This window comes from Lontra canadensis, unplaced genomic scaffold (genome assembly GCF_010015895.1).
Source record: "Lontra canadensis isolate GAN:19392208 unplaced genomic scaffold, GSC_riverotter_1.0 scaffold35, whole genome shotgun sequence".
NCBI lineage: Eukaryota > Metazoa > Chordata > Mammalia > Carnivora > Mustelidae > Lontra > Lontra canadensis.
Window position 1 is genome coordinate 8,398,901 of NW_022631029.1, and position 14,951 is coordinate 8,413,851.

Genomic DNA, 14,951 nt, shown 5'->3' on the forward strand with positions numbered 1-14,951 from the left:
CTAGGAGCGCATTTTTTTTTTTTTTAATAAAAAGGGCATGTAAGGTACCAAAACTTTTTAAGAGTAACGTTTTTTTTTTGTTTTGTTTTGTTTTGTTTTTTGTTTTGTTTTGTTTTTTTTTGCATATTCCAGGTTTTGCATGTGAGGGTCAGAGTTGCTGGATATAAGTGAAGGAGTTCAGTAGACTCTGATGCGCTTGGTCACTTGGTTCATTTTCTGAACTCTGGATTGTACCCTAGGTTTGTTAGTCTTCAACTTTCTGTTGAGTAATGCCACCAGTGTGAATAGTTGATAATGTCAACATCAGCAAACTTGTGAGGACTGTAGGGAGAGGTAAGAAGAACTGATGGATGACCGAAGGACTGGCAATGTATAAAGTAACTAATGGCGTGTTACTGTTTCCGTGAAACACAAGTTGGACATGAATCTTGTCTCATTAACTGGCATCTAACTAGGTGTTTAACCTATAGGGAAGGTACTAGATCTCTTTTCTGGACATCTGTAACACCCTTCTTGATAGAATTCTGTTACCAGAGTTGGGTTTATTTTTGTTGCCTTTAGGATCCTGGGTTGTTTATAGCCTTTCTGAAGAGACTTGTGAAGGCTGGGTGGGGGAGGTGAGTGCATGTTACTAAATGAACTCTCTTATTGCAGATACTTCAGCAAGATTATAGAATTGTGCCAATGTTTAAATGTATAAACTGTTAATGATCAGATTCAGGGTTGTATTAAAATTAAAACTATTGGAAGGTTCTGAAATCTTAAAGATTATAAATCATTCCTTGATGGACTTTTTTTTAGCCATATACCAAGTACTTAAAATTAATTTTTCTGCCACATTCCCACAATACCGTCTTCATTTCATTCACTTAGTTAATGGGGCATCTGTTGAATGCATTTTATTTATTTATTTATTAAAAGATTTTATTTATTTATTTGACAGAGATCACAAGTAGGCAGAGAGGCAGGCAGAGAGAGAGAGAGGAGGAAGCAGGCCCCTGGCCAAGCAGAGAGCCGATGCGGGGCTCGATCCCAGGACCCTGGGATCATGACCTGAGCGGAAGGCAGAGGCTTTAACCCACTGAGCCACCCAGGCGCCCCTGTTGAATACATTTTATAACCGTTCTTTCATGGTGTGGGACTCAGTATAGCAGAGTGGGTAACTGGGGGAGCTCTGGAATATGATAGGTTTTGAATCCTTCACTCCTCCACTAATTCAGTGACATTGGATAAATTACCTTACTTAAGTTTCCTCATATGTGAAATGAAGTTGTTGTGAGGTGTATGTAATGCCCTTAGAACAGTGTCAGGTGTGCAGAAGGTGTTCATAAATGTTAGCCACCACAGTTGTCTTTTTTTAAAGCAGCTTTGTTGAGATATAATTCATAATTCATATGCCATACAGTTAACCATTTAAAGTGTATAATTCAATGCTTTTTATATATTACATTGCTAATTTCTTTACAAGGTTGTGGTAAATATATTTTGTTACATATGTTGTAACAAAATTCGCTATTTAAACCGTTTCTTTTTATTTTTTTTTTTTTTTAAGTTTGTTTATTTGAGGAATCTCTACACCCAACATGGGCTGTAACTCATTACCCAGAGATCAAAAGCCACACTTCCGATTAAGCCAGACAGGCACCCCAAGCCACTTTTAAGTGTAAAATTCAGTGCATTAGTTACATACACAGTGGTGGTGCAACCGTGACCACTATTTCCAAAACTTTTTCATCACCCTGAACAGAAACTCTATCCATTAAGCTAGTGACTCTCATTGTTCCTTCCATTTAGCCCCTGGTGACTTTAAATCCCTCTGAATTTGCCTGTTTTAGGAATCCCATATAAGCGAAATCATACAATATTTGTCCCTTTATGTTTCACTTACCATAATGTTTTTATGGCGAAATAATGTCATAGCAGGTATCCAAACTTCATTCCTTTTTTTCTTTTTTTTTAAGTTTGTTTATTTATTTATCTTTACACCCATCATGAGGCTCAAACTTACAAACCCAAGATGAAGAGTTGGTCACTCTTGGGGCACCTGGGTGGCTCAGTGGGTTAAAGCCTCTGCCTTCGGCTCAGGTCATGATCCCAGGGTCCTGGGATCGAGCCCCACATCGGGCTCTCTGCTCGGCGGGGAGCCTGCTTCCTCCTCTCTCTCTGCCTGCCTCTCTGCCTACTTGTGATCTCTGCCTGTCAAATAAATAAACAAAAAATTAAAAAAAAAAAAAAAAGAGTTGGTCACTCTTTAACTGAGCCAGCCAGATGCCCCAAACTTCATTCCTTTTTTAAAAATTATAAAAAATATATTTTAAAAATTGAGATGTAATTGACATACTCATTCTCTTTTATGGCTGAATAAATATTCCATTGGTGTGAATAGGTCACATTTTGTTTATTTCTTCGTTTGTTGGTAGACAACTGTGTTGTTTCCACCTTTTGGCTATTGTCAGTCATGCTGCTGTGAACATGGGCATATGCCTATTCTGGATATTAACCTTTTATCAGATACGTGATTTGCAAATGTTTTCTCCCAGTCTGTGGGGTGCTTTTTACTCTATTTTTAGTGGTCTTTGATGCAGGAGAGTTTTCCATTTTGATGAAATCTAATTTGCCTGTTTTGTTGACTGTACCTTTGGTGTCATGGCCAAGAAATCATTGCCAAATCTAATGTGTGAAGCTTCCCCCCTATTATTTTAAGAGTTTTATAGTTTTAGCACTTACATTTAGGTCTTTGATGCATTTTGAGATAATTTTGGTGTGTGGTGTTAGGTAAAGGTCCCACTTCACTCTTCTACACTTGGATATCCAGTTTTCCTATGAGCGTTTGTTGAAAAGTATGTCTTTTCCCCTTGATAGTCTTGATACCCTTGTTGAAAATATCCTGACCATATATGTAAGAATTTAGTTCTGGTTTCTCTATTCCATTGATCTGTATGGTTGTCCTTATACCAGTACCACACTGTTTTGATAACTGTAGCTTTGTAGTAAGTTGAAATCGGGAAGTGTGTCTCCTCCAACTATGTTCTTTTTCAAGATTGTTTTGGTTATTCAGAGTCTTTTGAAATTCCATGTGAATTTCAGGATGGGTTTTTTCTAAGCATTGGCTTTAGACTTAGATCGTCTTGAGTTTGCATGTTGGCTTTTTCTCATATTAATTACATTGTTTTGGATCAAATCTCAACCTGTTTGAGCCTCGGTTGCGTGGTCTATAAAGTGGGAATAGTAACTGAGTTTACCCTACAGAGGACTTGCAATGAATAAATGAGAGTGCTTAACTGTGGTAGAGTCAGCATTCAGCTATGCTTGTCTTCATTACTCTTATTTTGGAGAGTAGGATTAGACATACTCAGGAAGGTCCTTTCCAGCTTAATGCTATTATGATTTTAAAAATCTGAGCATAGGGGTGCCTGGGTGGGTCAGTGGGTCAAAGCCTCTGTCTTCAGCTCAGGTCATGATCCCAGGGTCCTGGGATTGAGCCCCGCATCAGGCTCTCTGCTCAGCGGCGAGCCTGCTTCCCCCTCTCTCCCTGCCTGCCTCTCTGCCTAGTTGTGATCTCTGTCTGTCAAATAAATAAATAAAATCGTTAAAAAAAAAAAAATCTGAGCATAGTAGTAGTAGTAATAGTATTTGTTACATTGTTTTAAAATTCTTTAAAACTTTTCGGGTTCCTGGGTGGCTCAGTGGGTTAAGCCTCTGCCAGTGGCTCAGGTCATGATCTTAGGGTCCTGGGATCAAGCCCCACATCAGGTTCTCTGCTCAGCAGGGAGCCTGCTTCCCCCTCTCTCTCTGCCTGCCTACTTGTGATCTCTCTCTCTTTCTCTCTCTGTCAAATAAATAAATAAAATCTTAAAAAAAAATTCTTTGAAACCTTTTTTGGAGACATAGTTTACATATCATAAAATTCCTTAATTGTAAGTGTTCATTTTCATGTAATCATTACCACTGTTCAGATTTAGATTTCCAGCACCTCAAAACATTCCTTACTTCCTGTTTGTTGTTTATCCCCACTTCTCCAACTGCAAGTCCTAGTATCTACTGATTTGCTTCGTATCTCTGTAGTTTTATGTTTTCTAGAAATTTCATATAATTGGAATTATACAATTCTTTCTTTTGTGTCTGGCTTCTTTCACTTGCAATGCTTTTTTGAGGTTCATCCATGTTGTGGCATTTTTTTTTTTTATGTTATATTTCTTTTGGTTCAGCCATTCACTTATGGATGGACATTTGGACTATTTCCAGTCTGGGGCTATTATGAACAACGGGGCTATGAATATGATTGCTTCTTATGCATGATCTCATTTACTCCTGATAGTAATTGTATGAGGTAGGTACCATTATTCCTATAACATAGGAGAGCTTTGAGACATATAGAAGTTAAATAATTTCTCAGAGGTGCAAACTGGAGTTCAGGGGCACCTGGGTGGCCCAGTTATTACGTGTCTGCCTTCGGCTCAGGTAATGATCCCAGTTCTGGGATCAAGGCCCATATTGGGTGCCCTGCTTGGTGGGTCTGCTTCTCCCTCATCCTCTCCCTCTGCCTGCTGCTCCGCCTGCTGTGCTCGATCTTGCTTTCCCTCTCAAGTTCTCTCTCTCTCTCTGTGTGTCTGAATAAATAAAATCTTTCTTAAAAAAAGAAAATTGGAGTTCTGGTTCAAACCAGGCATTCTGACTCTAAAACACATGCACTATGGGGTGCCCAGGTAGCTCAGTTCGTTAAGGTCTGCTTTCGGCTCAGGTCATGATCCCCAGAGTCCTGGGATCCAGCCCTGTATCAGGCTCCCTGCTCAGTGGGGAGTCTGCTTCTCCCTCTCTCTGCCATTCCCTCTGCTTGTATGCTCTTTCTTTGTCAAATAAAAAAATAAAACAAAAAATAAAAATAATACAAAATAAAACAAAATACACATGCACTAGACCAGTGGTCTTGAAATCCTTTTATTCTTGGACCACATAAAATTTTAAAAAATTTCCCCCTAAAATTTTGAAAAACTTATTACACATTTTTTAAAAAAATATTTTATTTATTTGTTTGACAGAGATCACAAGTAGGCAGAGAAGCAGGCAGAGAGAGGGAGAAGCAGGCTCCTTGCTGAGCAGAGAGCCCGATGCAGGGCTTGATCCCAGGACCCTGGGGATCATGACCTGAGCCCAAGGCGGAGACTTAACCCTCTGATTCACCCAGGCGCCCCACCTTACACATTTTTAAGTCAGTATTAGTGCTTTAACATTTCTATCGTAAATGGCCGCAAAGGATGTATTTTTTGGCATAATATATGTTGTATGTATGCTTTATGTATATATAGACTTTAGAGCAGCAGACTTAATTTATAAAATGTCATGTAATCTAATTGGAAGATCAGACTTTTTAATGTCAGCCATTTAGCCAAATCAGTCTACCTCAATGATAACGCATTCCATATCTCAGTGATTTTTGAAATAAACTCTTAAAGTAGTAATAGGTAACATTTATTGAGCATTTTACTTATTGGCCACTGTTTTAATAGATTTGCATTTTCATTCTGTTCTGATAACTACATGAAATAGATATTAGCTTTTTTTTTTTTTAAATAAAGATTTTATTTATTTGTCAGAGAGAGAAGGAGAGAGATCGAGCACAGGCAGACAGAATGGCAGGCAGAGGGAGAAGCAGGCTCTCCGCCGAGCAAGGAGCCCGATGTGGGACTCGATCCCAGGACGCTAGGATCATGACCTGAGCCGAAGGCAGCTGCTCAACCAACTGAGCCACCCAGGCGTCCCTAGATAATAGCTTTATACTGATTTTACATATAAGTAAACTGAAGCATTTAGTTAAATACTTGCTTAAGGTCCTGTGGGTGGCAGAAACAAGATTTACCTTCAGGCAATGCAGCTCTGAACCTAAGCAGAGTATGTCCAGAGATGGCACTTTTAGGCCTTTTCTCCTACACTGTACTGGCTTACAAAACTCACTCTTGAATTAGGAGCCTGACTAATTTGCTGCTATTAGGAATCAGGATATAAAAATATTTAAGCCCTGGGGAATTTCTATTTCTCTCTTTATTAAGAATATTTATTTATTTATTAGAGAGGGTGTGTGTGCACAAGCACAGGGAGTGGGAGAGGGAGAAGCAGGCTCCCCATTGAGCAGGGAGCCCGATGTGGGGCTCAGTCCCAGGACCCCGAGATCATGACCTGAGCCAAAGGCAGACACTTAACCAACTGAGCCACCCAGGTGCCCTGGGAAATTTCTGTTATAAGAAGAAGCAGCTCTAATGAAGTATTTAAATGTCTTCCTGCAGTATTAAGTCTAATTTGTATATGACTTTGAGATTCCTGTGAGATAGCCAAGTGGTGATTTCTGGCAGGCAATTTGGACTTTACAGGGGAAATCTAAAAAGCAGATAGAGATGTGGAAATTATCATTGTAGAGATGGCAGTTACTGTGATTAAATTGGGAATAGATGCAATTCCTCATGTCTAGTCAGCTTTGGCTGCCATAACAAAGTAACATGGACTGGGTGAGTTGAACAGAAAAAATTTATTCCTCACATTTCTGGAGGCAGGGAAGTTCAAGGTCAGGGTTTCTTCTGATTTGGTCCAGGTGAAAATCCTTTTGATTTGCAGACAGCTGCCTTCTTACTGTGTCTTTATTTGGGTGAGAGACAAATCTTTTTTTTTTTTTTTTTTTTTTTTTTTTTGGTCTTTTCTTACAAGGGCGCTAATCCCATTCTCCAGTGCTCCACTCTCATGGCCCAGTTACCTCTCAAGGCCCCCACCTCCAAATATCATCACATTGGGTATTAGGGCTTCAACATAAGAATGGGGGGGCGACTGGGTGGCTCAGTGGGTTAAAGCATCTGCCTTTGGCTCAGGTCATGATCCCAGGGTCCTGGGATCGAGCCCCACATCGGGCTCTCTGCTCAGCAGGGAGCCTGCTTCCCTTCCTCTCTCTGCCTGCCTTCTGCCTATTTGTGATCTGTCAAATAAATAAACAAAATCTTAAAAAAAAAGGGGGGGTGGGTACAAACATTCACTTCATAGCACCTAAGGGTGGCATGTGGATCAAGAATAGTGCTAAGGCGAAATAAGTCAATCCAAGAAAGACAATTATCATATGATGTCTCTGAATGAGGAATTTGAGAAGTAGGTTATGGGAGGTAGGGAGGGAAAAAATGGAACAAGATGGGACTGGGGAGGGAGACAAACCATCAGAGACTTGTCATCTCAGGAAACAAACTGAGGGTTGCTGGGGGGTGAGGGGAGGAGGGATAGGGTGGTGGCTGGGTTATGGATATTGGGGAGGGTATGTGCTATGGTGAGTGCTGTGAACTGTGTTTAAGACTGATGATTTACAGACCTGTACCCCTGAAGCAAATAATACATTATATGTTAGTTAAAGAAAAAAGAATAGTGTTAGGAAACAGTGTAGAGCCTTGGGAGTTAGCAATATTTGGTGGACATTTATTTAAATAATATTTAAAGGTGGGGTGCCTGGGTGGCTCAGTCGTTAGGGGTCTGCCTTCGACTCATGTTGTGATGCTGGGGTCCTGGGATTGAGCCCCACATCCAGCTCCCTGCTTGACTGGAGGTCTGCTTCTCCCTCTCCCCCTACTTGTGTTCCCTCTCTCACTGTGTCTCTCTCTTAAAAAATATATATATATATTTAAAGGTTTTGTGTGTGTGTGTGTGTGTGTGTGTGTGTGCGGGTGTGTGTGTATTTTTGCATGAGAAAGACTTGAGTGTTTATAAGCAAAAAAGCAGCAGTCTACAGAACGGGAATATGGGCAAAAAGAGAAGTTGAGTGATAGAGAAGTATAAGCGTAGGTTCTTCAAACTACGGTCTTCAGCCTGTGGGTACACAAAATCATTCTAGGGAGAATGCAGGCATATGTATATGTATATTTTTAAAGGTTTTTTTTTTTTAAGATTTTATTTATTTATTTGACAGAGATCACAAGTAGGCAGAGAGGCAGGCAGAGAGAGAGAGAGAGAGGAGGAAGCAGGCTCCCTGTTGAGCAGAGAGCCCAATGTGGGGCTTGATCCCAGGACCCTGGGATCATGACCCGAACTGAAGGCAGAGGTGTTTTTTTGTTTTTGTTTTTGTTTTTAAGATTTTATTTATTCATTTGTCATAGAAAGAGAAGCGAGAGCGAGCACAGGCAGACAGTGGCAGGCAGAGGCAGAGGGAGAAGCAGGCTCCCTGCCAAGCAAGGAGCCCGATGTTGACTCGATCCCAGGACGCTGGGATCATGACCTGAGCGGAAGGCAGCCGCTTAACCAACTGAGCCACCCAGGTGTCCCGAAGGCAGAGGTTTTAACCCACTGAGCCACCCAGGTGCCCCCTTTTTAAAGATTTATTCATTTTATAGAGAGAAAGAGAATGCATGAGCAGGGGGAGGGGCAGAGGGAGATGGAGGAAGAGAGGCAGACTGCCCTGAGTGTGGAGCCTGACAAGGGGCTCAGTCTCAAGACCCGGAGATCATGACCTGAGCCAAAATCAAGAGTCCAGTGCTCAACTGACTGAGCCACCCAGGCATCCTTGCATATGTATGGATTTAAAGGAATAAGTGTGCAAAACTTCACCTTCCATAAATATTCTTCTAAGAATGAATCTTGCTTCTAAATGTAAGAACTAGGGGCACCTGGGTGACCACCTAGATGGTTAAGGGCCTGCCTTCGGCTTGGGTCGTGATCTCCTGGTGCTGGGATCAAGCCCCATGTTGGGCTTCTGGCTCAGCCCGGCATCTACTTCTCCCTCTTCCTCTTCCCCCTGCTTTTGCGCGCTCTCTCAAATTAATAAATAAAATCTTAAAAAAAACCCCAAACAACCTAAAACCATAAATACATTGGATTTGGAAATGATCTCCTGGGTATGACACCAAAGACATAGTCAACAAAAGGAAAAATAGAGAAATTAGACTTCATCAAAATGAAAAATTTTCCTTCACCAAAGAACACTGTGAACAGAGTAAAAATGCACCCCACAGAATTGGAGAAGATATTTGTAAATCACATATCTGATAAGGGATTAATATCCAGAATATATAGTAAGGTTCTAAACTCAACAACAAAAATAGAACCTGATTCAAAAATGGGCAAAGGACTTCTATAGTCATTTCTCTAAAGAAGGTTATACAGATGGCTAGTAAGTCCATGGAAAGAGGTTCATCATCATGAATGATTAGGGAAATGCAAATCAAAATGACAGGGAAATGCCACTTCATACCCATTAGGGTGATGATTATCGGAACAACAACAAAACACCTCCAAAACAAAATAAGATGGTGTGGATGAAATTGGAACTTGTATTATTTTCCTAGGACTGCTATAACAGCATACCACAGTTGAGGTGGCTTAAACAACAGAAATTTATTTTCTCTTGCTCTGGAGGCTAAATTCTAAGATCAAGGCATCAGCGGGGTTGGGTTTTGGTAAAGCCTTTCTCCTTGGCATGCAGAAGAAGGCTGCCTTCTTGCTGTGTCCGCACACAAAGTTTCCTCTGTGCATGCATTCCCAGTGTCTCTTCCTCTGATACCAGACTTACTGGATTAGAGTCCCACTCTTAAGACTTCTTTTAGGGGCGCCTGGGTGGCTCAGTGGGTTAAAGCCTCTGCCTTTGGCTCAGGTCATGATCCCAGGGTCCTGGGATGGAGCCCCGAGTCAGGCTCTCTTCTTGGCAGGAAGCCTGCTTCCCTTCCTCTCTCTCTGCCTGCCTCTCTGCCTACCTGTGATCTCTGTCTGTCAAATGAATAAATAAAATCTTCAAAAAAAAAAAAAAAAGTCTGCGTTGGTGGTATAGTGGTGAGCATAGCTGCCTTCCCAAAAAAAAAAAAAAAAGACCTCTTTTAACCTTATGTCCTTAAAGGCCCTCTCTTCAGGTACAAACCCACTGGGGGTTAGGAGTTTAGCATATGAATGGGATGGGGGGGGCACAATTCAGTCCGTGACAGAACCTTTGTGCCCTATCGCTAGGAATGTAGAATGGAGAAACTGGTGGAAAACAGTATGGTGATTCCTCATAAATTAAAAATAGAATTAGCAGCCCCACATTGGGCTCCCTGCTCAGTGGGAAGCCTGCTTCTTCCTCTCCCACTCCCCCTGCTTGTGTTCCCTCTCTCACTGTATCTCTCTCTGTCAAATAAATAAAATCTTTAAAAAAGTAAAAAAAAAAAAAAAGAATTACCATGTGAGCCAGCAATTCCACTTTTTTTTTTTTAAAGATTTTTAAATTTATTTATTTAATAGAACACGAGCAAGGGGAGTGGCAGGCAGAGAGAGGGGGAGAAATTGGCTCCTTACTGAGCAGGGAGCCTGATTCGGGGCTCGATCCTAGGACCCTGGGATCATGACCGGAGCTGAAGGCAGATGCTTAACTGACTAAGCCACTCAGGCACCCCTAAAGCTGCAATTCCACATTTAGGTATATGTCCAAAAGAATTGAAAGCTGATTTTTAAAGAGATACTTATACACCCAGGTTCGTTATTCGAAGTAGCCAAAAGATGGAAGTAACCCAGGTGTCCATTGTCTATCAGTGGATGAAGGGATAAATAAAATGTGGTGTATACATACAATGCAATATTACTCAGCCTTAAAAAGTAATGAAATTCTGGGGCTTCTGAGTGGCTCCATCATTTAAGCAATCAGCTCTTGATTTCAGCTCAGGTCATGATCTCAGGGTTGTGAGGTTGAGCCCTGCATTGGTTTCCACACTGGGCGTGGAGCCTGCTTGAGATTCTCTCCCTCTGCCCTTCCCATCCTCCTCTCTCCCTCTTTAGGGGAAAAAGAAGTGTGTGTGTGTGTGTGTGTGTGTGTGTGTTTAAAAAAAGTAATGAAATTCTAATAGATGCTGCAATGTGGCTGAACCTCGGAGATACTACGCTAAGTGAAATAAGCCAATCACAAAAGGTCAAATATTAAATGGTTCCACTAGTATTTTGAAGTACATAGAGTAGTCAGAATCGTAGAGACAGAAAACAGAATGGTGGTTGCTGAGGACTGTTGAGAGGGAAATGAGGAACTGCTGTTTAATGAGTACAAATTTTCAGTTTTGCAAGAAGAAAAAAGTTCTGTGGATGGATGGGGATGATGGTTATGTAACATGAACATATTTAATGCCACTGAACTATACACTTAAATATGGTTAAAATGGTAAATTTTATATATAATAATTTCTAAAAATAATTTTTTAAAAGTATGTATTTATTTGAGAGAGAGAAAGAGAGTTGATGGGAGGAGCAGAGGAAGAGGAACAAGCAGACTCCACACTGAGTGCAGAGCCCAGCATGGGGCTTGATGCCAGGACCCTGAGATCATGACCTGAGCTGAAATCAAGAGTTGGATGCTCAACTGACTGAGCTCACCCAGATGTCCCTAAAAATAATTTTTGAAAAAGAATGGATCTTGGGGTGCCTGGATGGCTCAGTCGTCAAAGTCGTCTGCCTTTGGCTCAGGTCATGATCCCAGGGTCCTGGGATTGAGCCCCATATCAGGCTCCCTGCTCAGTGGGGAGCCCCATATCAGGCTCCCTGCTCAGTGGGAAGCCTGCTTCTCCCTCTCCCACTATCCTTGCTTGTGTTCCCTCTCTCTTTGTCAAATAAATAAAATCTTTAAAAAAACAAATAAAAAAAGAATGGATTTTGTTGATTCTCCATTTCCACCTCTCCTTTATTACTCATCCTTCTCTCCACTTTACCAAAAAGGGATCTCTCCATTTGAAATCTAACTAAAGTGTACTACTGCAAAGATGGAAATCCTCAAGACACCAAACTATGTGTTTATTTCATCTCCTCTGGAAGGGTGTTTGGGTTGGTTCCATTTTTTTTAAGCTATTATGAATAAAGCTGTTATGAACATTTTTATACCAAGTTTTCATTTGTCTTAGGTAAATACTTAGAAGTGAAATTGCTGAGTCATAGGATAGTGTTGTCAGACCAGTTTCTAAAGTGGTTGTACCATCTTGCATTCTTTCCAGCAGTGTGTGAATTCTAATTGCTGAAAATCCTTGTGTATTTGCTTTAGGAAGCTTTTTAAATTTTGCTAGTTCTACTGGGTGGGTATTAGTATCTCATTGTGGTTTTAATCTGTTTTCCTTATGACTAATAATAGTAAGTATTTGTCAGATGTGTGTTAACAAATATTTACTCCTATTCCGTAGTTTGCCTATTTATTTTTTAAACAGTGTCTTTTGAAGAACAGGTTTTAATTAAAAATTTTTTTTTTTATGGTTCATGCTTTTGGATCTTTTATAGAAGACTTTGCTGACAAAAAGCTCAAAAAGATTTTCTCCTATATCTTCTTTTAGAAGCTTTGTAGTTTTAGCTTCTACATTTATGTCTGATCCATTTTAATCAGTTTTTAAGTATGGTATGATGGAGGGCAAGCAAGTACCATCGAAAAGGAATCAGGAGAGGCGCCTGGGTGGCTCAGTGGGTTAAAGCCTCTGCCTTCAGCTCAGGTCATGATCCCAGGGTCCTGGGGTCGAGCCCCACATCGGGCTCTCTGCTCAGCAGGGAGCCTGCTTCTCCCTCTCTCTCTGCCTGCCTCTCTGCCTACTTGTGATCTGTCTGCCAAATAAATAAATAAAATTAAAATTAAAAAAAAGAATCAGGATATGGTTCTGGAGGGGGAGCCTGGGAAACAGATGCCACATCTAGGGATGGCAGCAGGTGTGTACAGTTCCCTTTCCAAATCTAAGGACTCTTTAGAGGCCCTGTAATTGGAACCAATACACCTAAAATCTTTTAACGGAAATTTTGCAAGGGACAAGGATGCTGCCAGCAGCCGCTGATTCCCACAGTGCATATTAAAGTTGCTACTCTCTAAAACCTCAGAGGTGGATCTTACTTGGTAAGTGCTCAAATCAACCTTTGCCTGTTGATGCTCCCTCGATGTTCTTTTTTTTTTTTTTTTTTTTTTTTTTAAATATTTTTTTTTTTTATTTGACAGAGAGAGAACAAAAGTAGACAGAGAGGCAGGCAGAGAGAGAGAGAGAGAGAGAGAAGCAGGCTCCCCGCCGAGCAGAGAGCCCGACGCGGGACTCGATCCCAGGACCCTGAGATCATGACCTGAGCCGAAGGCAGCGGCTTAACCCACTGAGCCACCCAGGCGCCCCTCCCTCGATGTTCTTAACCGAGTGTCCTGTGGGGGCCCAAAGCATATACTTTGGGAAAAATGAGAGTGTTTGGAGCAGGATCAAGCTGCTGTATACTGCAGATAAAATAGGACCCCTGGTTCTGCTCTGCTGGCTTTTGGAACTGAAATCATGATTAAAAAGGATGGCCCTGGGTATTCAAATTATGCCATTAGAGGTAAAATTCTTGGACCTTTGCAAGATGGACCAGAGTGGAAGTGTTTGCCAAGAATACTTTATTTATTTATTTATTCTTTTTTTTAAAAAAGGTTTATTTGAGAGAGAGACTGAGCACACAGGTAAGCAGGAGGGGGGCCAGAGGGAGAGGGAGAGACAGACATTCTCAAGCAGACCCTCTGCTGAGCACAGAGCCCAACATAGGGTTCCATCTCATGACCCTGAGGTTACAACCTGAGCTGAAATTGAGTCAAATGTTCAACCAACTGAGCCTCTCGGGCACCTCCGAAAAATGCTTTATTAATGAAGAATGAAAGATGGAAGAGGCACGAAAACAATCAGCTACCGTCATAGTTCCAACCATAAAGAGTACTGACCTGCAATAGGGGTTCTTTTTTGCCAAACTCACTGGTCAGCTTCCAGGAAACCATTGTTTAGATTCTAGAGTAGTGTGGCTGCAGAGTTCAACGGAAGTGTGTCACTAGGAGTAGCCTGTAGTTTAGTATAATGCTTACCATCTTCTGAAGCAGCTGACCCCTGTTCAACAGCTATGCTTATGGAACCATTTTTCACTTCAGTCTTCAAAATTCTCATTTGACTATTTGCCACTCATCCAGATCTGTACCTGCAGTAGTTTCTTCTGCAAGTCTTTCGAACTCACTGAAGGGTCCTTTTACTGATTGGCGTAGCATGTGTTGGAGGGGGAATCTGGGCAGTTTAGGTGGCAGGCCCCTTTGTAACATTGATCTGCCACACTCTCCTAATCACTGTAACTTTGTAGTAAGTTTTAAAATCAAGAAGTGTGAGTCCCCTAGCTTAGTTATATTTACAGGGGTTGTTCTGTTACATTTTGCAGATACTGCATTTTTTTTTTACAGATTGAAGAGGGTTTGTGGCTACCGTGGGTTGAGTAAGTCTGTCAGTGCCATTTTCCAAGAGCATTTGCTTGCTTTGTATCTCTGTATCACATTCTCAGAATATTTCAGACTTTTCATTGTTACCGTATTTGTTATGGTGATCTGTGTTCAGTGATTACAATTTGCTAAAAGCGCAGATGATGGTTAGCGATTTTTAACAATAAGGTATTTTTTAATTAAGGTACGCGCATTGTATGTTTAGATAAATGTTACTGCACACTTAATAAACTACCATATAGTGTAAACATGTATATGCACTGGGAAACCAAAAAATTCATTTCACTCACTTTTTTGCGGTAGTCTGGAACCAAACCTGCAGTGTCTCCAAGGTATGCCTGTATTCTTCTCTGTTTTGCGCCGATGGGATGATATTATAAATAGTATTTCGTACCGATAGCTTATCCTTGATCAGTTCACATAGCTCCCTCGTTTTTTTGCGAATTGTGTGGCCTTTCAGTAGTGCAGTATACTATGTTGATGTACATTTAGATTTTATAATCTTGCTATTACAAACAGTGCTGCACTGTGCGTGTTTGTAAACGTGTCACCTAACCCTGTAAGTTTCTAGAGATTGAATTCCTAGAAGAGGAACTGGAAAGTCGGGTAATGCATTTCAAATTTTGTGAATATTAGTTTTCCTTATGTTATGACTTTTAACCTCATCCCTGTTGGTTGGAGAAGATACTTACATAGCATCTCTCTTTTTATATCTATTGAGACATGTTTGTGGTTTAATCAATGGTCC

At 41.0% G+C, this 14,951-nt stretch overlaps 1 protein-coding gene across 2 annotated transcripts in view; it reads left to right on the plus strand.

Moving 5' to 3' along the window:
- Nucleotides 1–14,951, plus strand: part of RBM6 (RNA binding motif protein 6) — a 104,591-nt gene that overhangs the window by 838 nt on the left and 88,802 nt on the right. The window lies entirely within an intron of this gene.